The following is a 12,987-nucleotide window of genomic DNA, read 5'->3' as shown; positions in this document are numbered from 1 at the left end:
TCCTGGATAACAAATATAAGGAAGATTACCACAGTCATGGTGTCTGAATAAGTAAGTGAGTAGGCGCTCCTGGTTTATCATGATGGATTGCGATGGTAGATTTCCTTTCTTTTACAAAGATAAACTGCAGCAAATGCACTTAATGATGATTTCAAGACTGCCTAGTCCTAAAGAGATATTCACATTTCAGCAAATTAATGTAATTTTTTATGATGAAAAGTTATAGAAGGTTCCAATATACTTTCTGTATCAATTCCGCATGGCTCTCTACATCTCTGCTTGCTGTCCTGCTGTAGAAAGCTTCTATGCTATAGTAAACAGAACTCTGACCATGGTCGCACAGGTGCATGACTCGTTATAACAGAGAGCTGTGATACTAATGAGTAGTGCGCCGGTGTGACATCACATGACCATGGATAGATTTCAACAGTATATAACACGGTTGTATAGTAAAAGCCAAACCACAGGTTGGAAAGTTTGTCAAAAAAGTCTATTCAAGCTTCTTCGGACAATTTCTTAAAATATTTCTGGAACGGTCATTGTAGAAAGTTATCCTACACTATCGCACTATTAGTCTGTTCTTCTTAAGTGGGGGTTCAGATGTCTTCAGCTCCTTGAGGAAAATCCCCACACCGCACCTAAAAATACCATAGTCACTTATAGTATAATGACACCTGGATGACAAGTGTTCCAAAATAACACAATTGACAAAACAAATAAAACATTCTGTATTTACTCCCCCAAATAAATTATAGTACATAGAACACAGTTTATTATTATATATACCAAACTCCCCTAATTATATATAAACATATATATATATATATATATATATATACATTATACCTGCAGCCCCCCACCGCCATAGGTGCCCCCACACCACGGAAATGCGGTCCACGGACCCTCCGTAAATGTGCCCCAATGTTTTCATATCCACTGGACTCCAGGACATGTTATTGTCATTTTGGGCCACATTTACTAAGGTGCTTGCGCCAGTTTTTTGTCAGACTTTGCACATTCTGTTATGTGCAAACTGCTTGCACGGGTATTTAAGAAGTGTCGCACGTCACAAATCCAGAATCTGGCGCCCCCTGCACACTACACAGGCAAACTACACAAAGATTGCACTGTTTTTAATAAATATGGGCCTACGTTGTAGAAAAGTGGTGAGTCCAACATAAACGGTGACCATGCCCCAAAAGGTGGGTCCGCCATGCTACACATATGGGACATGGATTTGTGGCAAATGCTAAATATCTATTATGCTAAATATTGCCATGACTTTAGGGGATTTTGTTTCTGTTCTGTACCGGGGTTATGTACATCTAGGGTGTATTATTCCCAAGAAATTTCCCAACATCTCTGGATGTTTCATCTGCCAATCCTACTTCCCCTCGAGCTAGATAAACAAGATAACTCGATGGGTATTTTGGTTGGCACCAGGCCACACCCTTCACGCTTTTCCCTATGTTATTATGTTCAGGTTGTACAAAGGACAGAATGCACTTTTGCTCTTTCCCTGCAGGGTGCAAATTACACAAAAATCATTCCCCAGCACAACCCAAATATACAACTTACTGCCACCTCCTATAGCTGCTCCGTCACCCACATTTCAACACCCAAGTCAGCAGGATGTAATGGATTGGCATGTCTTAAGCAACAGGGGGGCATAATTTTAGGAAGGAGAGACCTAGAACTGACAATTGGATATACTTGTATTTATCTAAGATGGGTTAAAAGAAATCTACAATTTGGTTTTATGCGTTATGAACCAAAGATACCTTGAGAATGCTGTAACTACACTGATGCAGAAACATATCTTGTTTAATCCCATCAATGAGTGGTTGCTGGAAATAATTATGAAATAATGATCTTCTGGCGCTCCTGTGGCTGACCCAGTGCTTCTCCTCTTACGCTAATGCATGTGTCAGTGAGTACTTGTGCGTGCATGTGTCGGTGTGTGCTTGTGAGTTTCCACGTGCTTGCGTGTCAGTGCGTGCTCGTGCGTGCACGTATCGGTGCATGTTCGTGCATGCACGTGTCGTTAAGTGGTTGTTCATGCATGTTTCGGTGCTTGTTTGTGTTGGTGAGTGCTCCTGCACGCATGTCTCTGTGTGTGCTTGTGCATTAGGTATACTTACCCGGCCCATTGGCGATCCAGCGGCGCGTTCTCTGCGGTGGATTCGGGTCTTCCGGCGATTCACTAAGGTAGTTCCTCCGACGTCCACCAGGTGGTGCTGCTGCGCTGAGGTTCCCCGAGGCCCGCCGGAATGCCCTGAAATTCACCGGCCTATTCCTGGTGAAGGTAAGCGCGAGTCCTGCAACACTTTTTTTTTAAAAATGCGGCGTTTTTTCCGAATCCGTTGGGTTTTCGGTTGGGCCCCCCCCGCGTTCATGCTGGCGCCGATGCGCCACAATCCGATCGCGTGCGCCAAAATCCCGGGGCAATACAGGGAAAATCAGCGCAAATCGGAAATATTTGGGTAACATGTCGGGAAAACGCGAAAATGACCTCCATTGTGTATTAGGCTGTGTGTTTGTAGGTAGCGCATTGGGATGTTCTGAAGCAGCTGAGGTGAGTATTATGAGGTTTTGCAGCAGCTGCAGACTGGTGGAATGCCAACTTACCCCACTTCAAATGTTATGCAAACAGCACTTTTCATCAACGCTATAACACATAAACCACATATAATTGGACATGCATAACACATAAAAACGAGGCTCGTGTTGGGTGGTGACAAACCGATCACAGCTTTATTATATATATCAATTAACAATTCTCAAAAACGTAAACATAAAACGGTAGGTACTTTTATAGAAAAATCTTCATCCGACGATGGAACGGCTCGGGACTGCCCTATGCCCATCTGGACTCCCACATGGCAAGTCGGCCAGACGAGCAAGGCACCAAACTCCGATCTCCATTTTCTGCCAGCTGTGACTTCAAAACTACAAAACACAGAATTTCAAAACAGTAAACAATCCTTAACTTAGGGAGGGAGGGAGGGACTGCTTCTTGTGTGTGCCTCAGTCCAGAGAGGAAGAAGGAGGAGCTTGCTCCTCCTTAAATACAAATGGAACAAGGGGGGAGGGAGGAGGCAAGTGCACTGCAGTAACCTCCTCCCCTTAAAGTGGAACACCATCCGTTAACCCCTTTGCGCCCAGCCGCCTCCACCAGTCCAGGTGCACCCTCCGTAAATACATCGGGGGTACACCACAGGTTGTTTTATGTATCAGCTAAAGTATGTTGTATGATGTTCTGCTGCAGCTAATTTGTGGTTTGTGATGTTCTGCTGCAGATATGCAAGGGGACAGTAAATCTAAGGGGGGGACTTAAGTCGGATGCACATCCTAAGAACCCCCAGCACACACTTTTTTTTAAGTGTACAGCTAGCACAATCTTACTCCTGGTATTTTGAGCCCCCAGTTATCACGTATCATAGTATAGTTCCCTTTTTGGAAATTTGCCCTAAGACCCAGAGGTCTCTTGTTACACCACTGACAACAGCGGAGCCATAGATGAAGGGGGGGGGGGGGCATTACAGTGGTAAGGGGGGGACATATAACACCTGAATTTCATGTATTAGTATTGAGGTAAGATGCTGGTCCTTGGTAAAAGAACAGAGTGGGTGGGATAGTGTAGTGATGTAAGAGAACAGAGTGGGTGGGATAGTGTAGTGATGTAAGAGAACAGAGTGGGTGGGATAGTGTAGTGATGTAAGAACAGAGTGGGTGGGATAGTGTAGTGATGTAAGAACAGAGTGGGTGGGATAGTGCAGTGATGTAAGAACAGAGTGGGTGGGATAGTGTAGTGATGTAAGAGAACAGAGTAGGTGATGTATAGTGTAGTAATGTAAGAACAGAGTGGGTGGGATAGTGTAGTGATGTAAGAACAGAGTGGGTGGGATAGTGCAGTGATGTAAGAACAGAGTGGGTGGGATAGTGTAGTGATGTAAGAACAGAGTGGGTGGGATAGTGTAGTGATGTAAGAGGGGAGGGGCTCAGGAGTAGATGTCACTCCCTGTCCTGTATCTCTCTTTGTCTTTCTCTCCCTAGAAGAACAGAAAGAAACATGTCCCTCCCACCTGCCCTGTTCTATCACTATTCTACAACTGGTTACTTAAAGGGCACCTACCACCCTGATTCTACCTATAAAGGTAGAAGGGGTGGTAGGTGGATGGATGGGACTTGAGGATAGCCCTTTTTTGGGCTAATCCTCACGTCCCGGGTGTCTTTTAGAAAACTTTATAGCAGGTATATGCAAATTTTTTTATGCGGCTACTGGGGCATGGAGTAGTCGGACATGAGGCTACTAGTCGCGGCTTCTCCACGCCCCAGTAGCCATGTTACTCCGCCTACCAGGTAATCTTCGTCCGAGTCCCCCAGCTACTGTGCATGCGCCGTAGTTCTGGCCCCGGAGCCGCGGCCGCGCAGCCGAAGGCCTGCGTTCTGCGCATGCGCAGAACGCAGGGGACCCGGACGAGAGCGCGCAGCTACCAAGAGCTGCGCGCCGAAGATTACCTGGTAGGCGGAGTAACGTGGCTACTGGGGCGTGGAGTAGCCGCGACTAGTAGCCTCATGTCCGGCTACTCCACGCCCCAGTAGCCGCATAAAAATATTTGCATATACCTGCAATAAAGTTTTCTAAAAGACACCCGGGACGTGAGGATTAGCCCAAAAAGGGCTATCCTCACGTCCCATTCATCCACCTACCACCCCTGCTACCTTTATAGGTAGAATCGGGGTGGTAGGTTCCCTTTAACTATTACATGTATAATGCTATGAAACTGATGTGACTGTTATTTGTTGGACTTGTTGGATACTGTTTATCTTCTACCATGTAAAATTCTTTATTGACTGTTGATGAGATGAAGTTGGTGTTATCCTCCTAAGCCCAAGGAAAGGGCAATCCTTCAGCCATGGGTTCCCTAGAGGTTTCCTCCACAGGGGGTTTTTCCTCTCCTGAGCGCTGTGGGATGACTCTTTGTGAGTCGGAGGTTGCCCATTTTAAAATTTTCTGCCTGGAGATTAAAATTTCTCAATGATATGTTCGTGGCTTTGGTTAAAAAAGGAAATATATAGTTAAACAAGAAATATATAAATAGAAAAATATTTAAAAAAAATACTATATATATATGAAGGAAATAGAATCGGAGTCAATTTTAGGCCATAAATGATGGCATTGTCTTATCTGTCGCAGCTTTTATTTTGCGGTGGAGGAGTCAGGTGGAAGGTGCAGGCAAGTTATTGGTGGACTAATGTAACTTATAGAGGATGTTGCAAGCCCGGAGGCCTATAGCCGTTGGGCTAATGACTGCACAAAGGGGTCTTAGTTAGCGGGGTTCTAAGTACAGGAATAGGCCCTCTTTGACTGAGGTGATTTTCCTTTTTGTCTCCCTGCGTATCCCAGGGAGGTGGGGGCTACGTGACTAGGGGCGGGCTTGTGTCGTGGGTGGTACAGGAAGTGAGCATAGCTTAAATAGGAGCTGCAGACGTCACTCACCCTCTTTCTGGATCGTGTTTCCCACCCGCCCTCCCTTGTTTAAGGTATTTTTTCGGTGTTACAATTGTCACAGCTGGCGTTTAGTTGGGTTATTTGGCCTACATGCCCATTGGCTGGCCGGCATACAGGTGGGAGGGGTTTGTTGCACTTTATGTTTGTGGTTATTTAAATTTGTTTATCTGTTCAATCTATGTTTTAAAAAATAATACAAAAAATATAAAAAAATAAGAAATGTTTATAGAATGGTTAATTTATATAAAGCTGTAGCCGACCCTCACGTCAACCCACTGGTTCAACTTGAATACAAGTCTCCGTGTATTTTTTAACGGCGAATATTGATTCAGGGTTAAAGGGGCCTTTGCTCCCGGTGGTTTTAGGCTTAACTTTATTTGGGCAGTCTAAAACCTCCTGGTGGTGAACAGGCTGAGCTTGGGATGAGGCAGCCTCAAGGGTCTGGTAATGGTAAAAGCAGCCAGGGGCGGGCACACAAGGGATGATCTTTACTAGGGTCATTGGGGCCCTTAAAGTGACTGCGCCTTAATTTCGCCTCTGACCATTTTTTTCCAGGTCTATTGTGTGCCAAAATTTGCGCCTAAAAATTCTGACAAAATACACAGAAATGTGACGGATAATGTGGAAACGTTAGGCCACGCCCACTTGCGGCAAAAAAGGCGGAGTAGTCGGGATAGTCGGAAACATCTGTTCTTTCTGGCGCAAACTCATTATAAATCATCCGCAACAATTCTGCGGCCAAAAAAACCCAAAAGATCCCAGCATTTTTTAGGCGCAGATGCGATAATACATGTCCCCCATTAAGTTATGTGGATGTGTATTTTCCAGACACCGTTTTATCTCTTGTCTTAATTAAAATAAAGTGAGGGTCCATCCCATATCCACACGTCATGATTGCATCCTACGTGATACGTCCTGCATTATATCATGTGGAAAGGAGAACATAGGGACAAATGGCGCCTGCCCATAAACACAGGATACAATAGGATACGTAAATCCGGCCCCAAATTTGCGCCCGGATACAATTTCCCACCACGTCAGTTTAAAAGGGACCAAGCAAAAGGTATTTCCAGTACACATTACTTCATGTATGGCTCATAGGATAAATTAATACTAAAATACATTTTAAAACATGTCCAAATGACATGAAAAACAAAAAGGAAATGTACAATAAATCCATTTTTATAAAAATGTTTAATAAAACAGTCACTCAATCATTCACAGTACAGACAATATACAAACAAAAACTTCATATGTAAAAATTACATTTACATTATCATTTTACCAAGCAAGTAGAGAACACAGAACTAGGGTGTAAAAGATATATTACAAAGATCTCTTTATATACTGTATATTCACTTGTTCTATTGATTTGTGCAAAGTTTGTGACCATTTAAATACTTATGTCTATACATTTGAGCATATCTGTCTCTATGATCACCACTGGAAACAAAAGCTACAATAGCAACCAGACCAAATGATTGTGGTCGCACCCCCTAAGAGAGACTTTGCACTGCAAACTGGCTTCTTGTATGTCTGTACATGCATATTTGTATCTATGTGTCTGCAAGTGTCTGTGTGTGCATGTGTCTGTGCGTCCTTGTGCGTGCATGTGTCTGTGTGGTGCGCGTACATGTGTCTATGTGCTTGTGCGTGCATGTGTCTGTGCGTGCTTGTGCTTGCTTGTGCGTGCATGTGTTTGTGTGTGCGTGTGTCTGTGTGCTGTGCATACATGTGTCTGTGTGCTGTGCGTGCATGTGTCTGTGTGTGCATGTGCCTGTGCGTGCATGTGCGTGCATAAGAATGTGCGTGCTTTTGCATGCATATGTCTTTGCGTGCTTTCGCATGCATATGTCTGTGCGTGCTTGTGCATGCATATGTCTGTGCGTGCTTGTGCATGCATGTGTCTGTGCGTGCTTGTGCATGCATGTGTCTGTGCGTGCTCGTGCTAAGGTGTGCTTTGTGATGTTCTGCAGCAGATAAGAAAGGGAATAGTAATTGTAAGGGGGCACTTGAATGGGGGCAGATCCTAAGAACCTACACATACGTGTCTCAGTACGTGAACAGCTAGCACAAGTTTACTCCATGTATTTTGACCCCTTCCCCCTGAGTTGTCACAGATAGGTAGAGGGGGCCCTTTTATGAAATGGTCTATACAGTTATTATATGTGACCTGATTTCGGTAAGTTTCCCCCTCACCACAATGTACAATATAGTTATGTCTAATAGTAAGAAGGAAGGGGCTTAGGATAGGATGTAGGATGTAGGGCTCCTAAACTAGGAACACAATTCACATCATCCGGATCTTCAGATTCATTACCTGGAAGCAGAGAGAAGACATAGAGGTGAGTATTCATCCAGTGGGTGTGCAGTTACCAGATCCCACCACTATACAGAGAATGGAGCTGTTTATCCCCTTTCTAAATGTTGTCCCTTGCTACGGCTGTACACGTATGGAAGCTGGAGATCCCCTTTAAAGGGGTTTTCCCAGGAAACAAGTTAAATTGCTACATTTCTAAATGGTGGGGGTCACAGAATAAAAAACAGGGGGTCTGATGGGGTCCCAGGAACTTCAGTTGGAACCTGCGTTGCTCCCATACTTGTCTGTTCTGCTCCATTCATCTCTATGTAGATGATGGAGAGTACCTTGGACCCCACTGAACCCCCCGTTCTTGTGATATGTGGGGGTCTCACCAATGATCAGCAACTTAGGCCCTATCTCATGTATAGGGCCCAACTTTTTTCCTGGGAACACCCCTTTAAGAGGCGGGAGGCTCATTCTGCTTCACTCAGGTCTCCATCCAGACAATAACATTAAAGAACTTTGCTCTTTCTACCTATTCCACAGATATTTCAACCAAAATATTCAGGGTGGGCATAATATATGGGTTCCCACCCAATGAAAATCAAGCAGGTAGGTGTCACTACCCAAAATACCCCAAAAAGTCAATACATACAGAAACAAAGCTGCAGAATAATAATATTTACTCAGGGTAATATAATACGTACAAATTGTGGAGACTTAAATACAACCAACCCCCTACCTAAGTCTGGCACATCTCCCAATGAATCCAAAATCCCCCATAACATAAATATCCAGCAGGTAAGTACTCGATCCACCTCGTTTACATGTCCCCCCTATTATCTTACCAGCTGTATGGTTATGGTTATGGGGGATTTTGGAGGCGTTGGGCGATGTGCCAGTCTTGGGTAGGGCGTTGGTGGTCTCCTTGTAGGTATTTTATGACATTGAATATAGGTTGTTGTTTTGTATATTTTTGTGTGTATTTTGGGTAGTGACCCGGGGGTATCCCGCTGATATGTTGGACTTTTCTCTCTAAGCCAGGGAGGCCGTTACCTTTTCTTCAATTTCAGGATTCTTCTTCTCCGTCGGGATTTTCTGCCGGAGCTTTTCCATCCGTCTCCTCCGCGGGTTTTGCAGTTTTCTTTTTTAAATGTAGAAAGGTTCTTATATTATCATTCCCTGGAATTGTAAGAAAATGGGAAAGGTTTCAGCGATCAAGAATCATCACCCCATATCCCTAGACAACTCGAGGGATGTGTACTGAAGACTGTATCATACAGTGCACTGCACCATACAGCGCACGACATCATACAGCGCACAGCACCATACAGTGCACGGCACCATACAGCACCATACAGCACCATACAGTGCAGGGCATCATACAGTGCAGGGCACCATACAGCGCACGACATCATACAGCATACAGCACCATACAGTGCAGGACACCATACAGCGCACGGCACCATACAGCACCATACAGCACCATACAGTGCAGGGCATCATACAGTGCAGGGCACCATACAGCGCAGGCACCATACAGCGCAGGGCATCATACAGCGCAGGGCACCATACAGCGCAGGGCACCATACAGCGCAGGGCACCATACAGCGCAGGGGATCATACAGCGCAGGCACCATACAGAGCACGACATCATACAGCGCAGGGCATCATACAGCGCACGGCACCATACAGCGCACGGCACCATACAGCGCAGGCACCATACAGCGCACGGCACCATACAGCGCACGGCACCATACAGCGCAGGGCACCATACAGCGCACGGCACCATACAGCGCACGGCACCATACAGCGCACGGCACCATACAGCGCACGACATCATACAGCGCACGGCACCATACAGCGCACGGCACCATACAGCGCAGGGCACCATACAGCGCACGACATCATACAGCGCAGGGCACCATACAGCGCAGGGCACCATACAGAGCACGACATCATACAGCGCAGGGCACCATACAGCGCAGGCACCATACAGCGCACAACGTCATACAGTGCAGAGCACCATACAGCGCAGGCACCATACAGCGCAGGGCACCATACAGCGCAGGGCACCATACAGAGCACGACATCATACAGCGCACAGCACCATACAGCGCAGGGCACCATACAGAGCACGACATCATACAGCGCACGGCACCATACAGCGCAGGCACCATACAGCGCACAACGTCATACAGTGCAGAGCACCATACAACGCATGGCATCATACAGCGCACGGCATCATACAGCGCAGGACACCATACTGTGCGCAGGGCATCATACTGTGCACAGCTTCATACAGCGCAGGGCATCATACAGCGCAGGACACCATACTGTGCGCATGGCACCATACTGTGCACAGCTTCATACAGCGCTGGGCATCATACAGCACAGGGCACCATACAGCGCAGGGCATCATACAGTGCAGGGCATCATACAGCACAGGGCATCATACAGCGCAGGGCATCATACTGTGCACAGCTTCATACAGCGCACGGCATCATACAGCGCACGGCATCATACTGTGCACAGCTTCATACAGCGCAGGGCATCATACTGTGCACAGCTTCATACAGCACAGGGCACCATACAGTGCAGGGCACCATACAGCGCAGGGCATCATACAGCGCAGGGCACCATACTGTGCACAGCTTCATACAGCGCAGGGCATCATACAGCGCAGGGCACCATACAGCGCAGGGCACCATACAGCGCAGGGCATCATACAGCGCAGGGCACCATACAGCGCAGGGCACCATACTAAGCGCAGCTTCACACAGCGTAGGGCATCATACTGACCACAGCTTCATACAGCGCAGGGCATCATACTGCCACAGAATCATACAGTGCACAACATCATACTGCACGGCATCTTACTGCCACAACACGATGCATCGCTATGATATATCATATTGTGTACAAGAAGAAGTGAGCTTCTGCCTACATCCACCGATAGTGTCCGTGATCTGAGACTACACCGAGGATTCTCACTGCTTATCCAGAATGGACTAAAATTTTATACCAATTATTCTTTAATACCAATTTTTCAACATTATAGACAACCTGTAATACTTCATTCCTCCTGTGGGGGCACTGCAGAAAAACTGAACACTTCCTGTCAGTCTTCCCAGCTGATTGCTGTGATCTTCTCATTCTGAAGTATGGATGTCTCAAAATGTGGATCCACTTCAGGATGGAGAAAGTCACAACATTTTACATTTCATGAGTGTATAGTAATTGTTTTCCAACTATTGAATGTACTTACACTTCTGTAATATTGTTTTTTTCTTCCCAGACATTTTTATAAAATTCCAAGCCAACGAGTATTATCTTCAGCTACAAAAAGTGAGAGAACTTGTTAGGTCATATGTTGCCATATATGTCATATGTTCTATATTTGAATCTTAAAGGGTTTGGCCACTTTACCTCATGTGTTTTGTAATGTGTGTGTAAGTGTGATGGGCAGGGTATGAGGTAATTTACCAATATACATCTAGTAATAGTTCTGCTCCGCTTTCTTGATATGTAACGTAAAGCCTCCTGTCTTTTATCTCTGGGCGCATTCACACAATGCGTCGCGTTGTGCGTTTTGTTTTTGACGCATTCCACTGGCTTCAGCCGTGATCACATGCTAAGGTTACATTGCGTCTTAGCAGATGCAGTGGAAACGCAATGTAACCTTAGCATGTAATCAAGGCTGAAGCCAGTGGAATGCACAACGCAACGCATCGTGTGAATGCGCCCTCACCAGCCAGTGACTCCTGAAGGGTGCCCCCGACTGTATAAGGAGGGTGCCCACAGACTGGGGGTGTCCTGGAGTTGCAATTTATTACATGGGACGTTTGCACTTTAAATAGGGGTGGTATTTGCTTCCTTTCTCCTCCCTGCTGCTGCTGCTCAGTCCCTCCCATAGCTGAGCCTTTATAGGGCAGGCTCTGGGCCTGCACTTCCTTTTGCCTGCGCCATCTTCAAGCTGTCCCTCCCTCCCTCCCTACTGTTACTTGGTTTTTGTGTTTTGATGTTTTCGGTTTTCAGTGATCATCTCAAGTCACAGCTGACGGAAAATGAGAATTGATGTGGATTTTGTCCGGAAGTCGAAGTGCTGATTCGGGAGTCCGGTTGAGCAAACCGCTTCGGGCAGCGATGGTTTATAAAGAGACAGACGGAGATTGTGGTTAATTTTGAGTATTAAAGTAATAATGGTTTTCGGTGATCATCTCAAGTCACAGCAGGCGGAAAAGAGAATTTATGTGGATTTTTTCGGAAGTCGAAGTGGTGGTTCGGGAGTCCGGATGAAAAACCACTAAGGCCCCTTCCACACTAGCATTGCAGATCACGTCAGAGTCTGATCAGGGTGCGATCAGGGTTTGGTCAGTGAAAAACGCACATTTTGCATCAGAGTGCAATCAGTTTTCAGTCAGAGTTTGTTCAGTGTCTCAGTTTTTCACGCGCGTTTTTGATGCAATTTCAATGCAATTTCAATGCGTTTTTCACGCGCAGAAAATGCACGTGAAAGGACTCAGGACTGAGCTCTATCTTTTCTATGGCAATTGATGCGTGAAAAACGCATTGCACTTGCAAGTGTCTCAGAGTGCAATGCGTTTTTGATGCGTCTCCATAGACTTGTATGGTGCGTTTTTCACGCGCGTGACTTGCAAAAGTAGAGCATGTCGAGATTTAAACGCGCGTTAAAAAAACGTGTGTGTGTGCGTGAAAAAAAATGCAAGTCTGAAAAAACCCATTGGTTACAATGGGTCAGAGTGCAATGCAAGTTCTGCGCGTCAAAAGCACGCACAGAAAACGTGCGCAAAAATAACCAGCTTTCCCTCATCTATCTTACCAATCCAGATGTTTTGCTGTGCCTAATGATATTCATCACTTGCTACGTTTTCATTTAGGCACAAAAATGGGCGCAAAAACACTCCAGCCCGAAGGTGGCGTTATCTGAGAAGAAAGCACTGAGCCCCTTTGCAGAAGAGCTCATTTCTAGCAGCAGAGCTCAGCCAGACACTGGAACATATAATAGATACATTAGATACATTACAGACAGGAGCTGCAGACTCTATTTACAGTTCATCACCTTCTATTTACAAAATATTCTGCAAAACGCTGAGCTCACAGCAAGAGAGCTAAGAGCTTTGCACAAGTTTGCAGAATGTTGCAGATA

At 45.7% G+C, this 12,987-nt stretch overlaps 1 long non-coding RNA gene across 1 annotated transcript; it reads right to left on the bottom strand.

Moving 5' to 3' along the window:
• Nucleotides 1–7,376: 7,376 nt before the first annotated feature.
• Nucleotides 7,377–11,239, bottom strand: LOC140128899 (uncharacterized). The gene is made up of 3 exons (XR_011855173.1): nucleotides 11,086–11,239; nucleotides 8,874–8,999; nucleotides 7,377–7,835 (listed from the first exon to the last, which is right to left on the bottom strand). It is a non-coding gene; the product is annotated as an uncharacterized lncRNA (long non-coding RNA).
• Nucleotides 11,240–12,987: the final 1,748 nt, after the last annotated feature.

Source organism: Engystomops pustulosus, chromosome 4 (genome assembly GCF_040894005.1).
Source record: "Engystomops pustulosus chromosome 4, aEngPut4.maternal, whole genome shotgun sequence".
Taxonomy (NCBI): domain Eukaryota; kingdom Metazoa; phylum Chordata; class Amphibia; order Anura; family Leptodactylidae; genus Engystomops; species Engystomops pustulosus.
The sequence above is the reverse complement of the archived record's forward strand: the minus strand, read 5'-3'. Positions and strand labels throughout refer to the sequence as shown.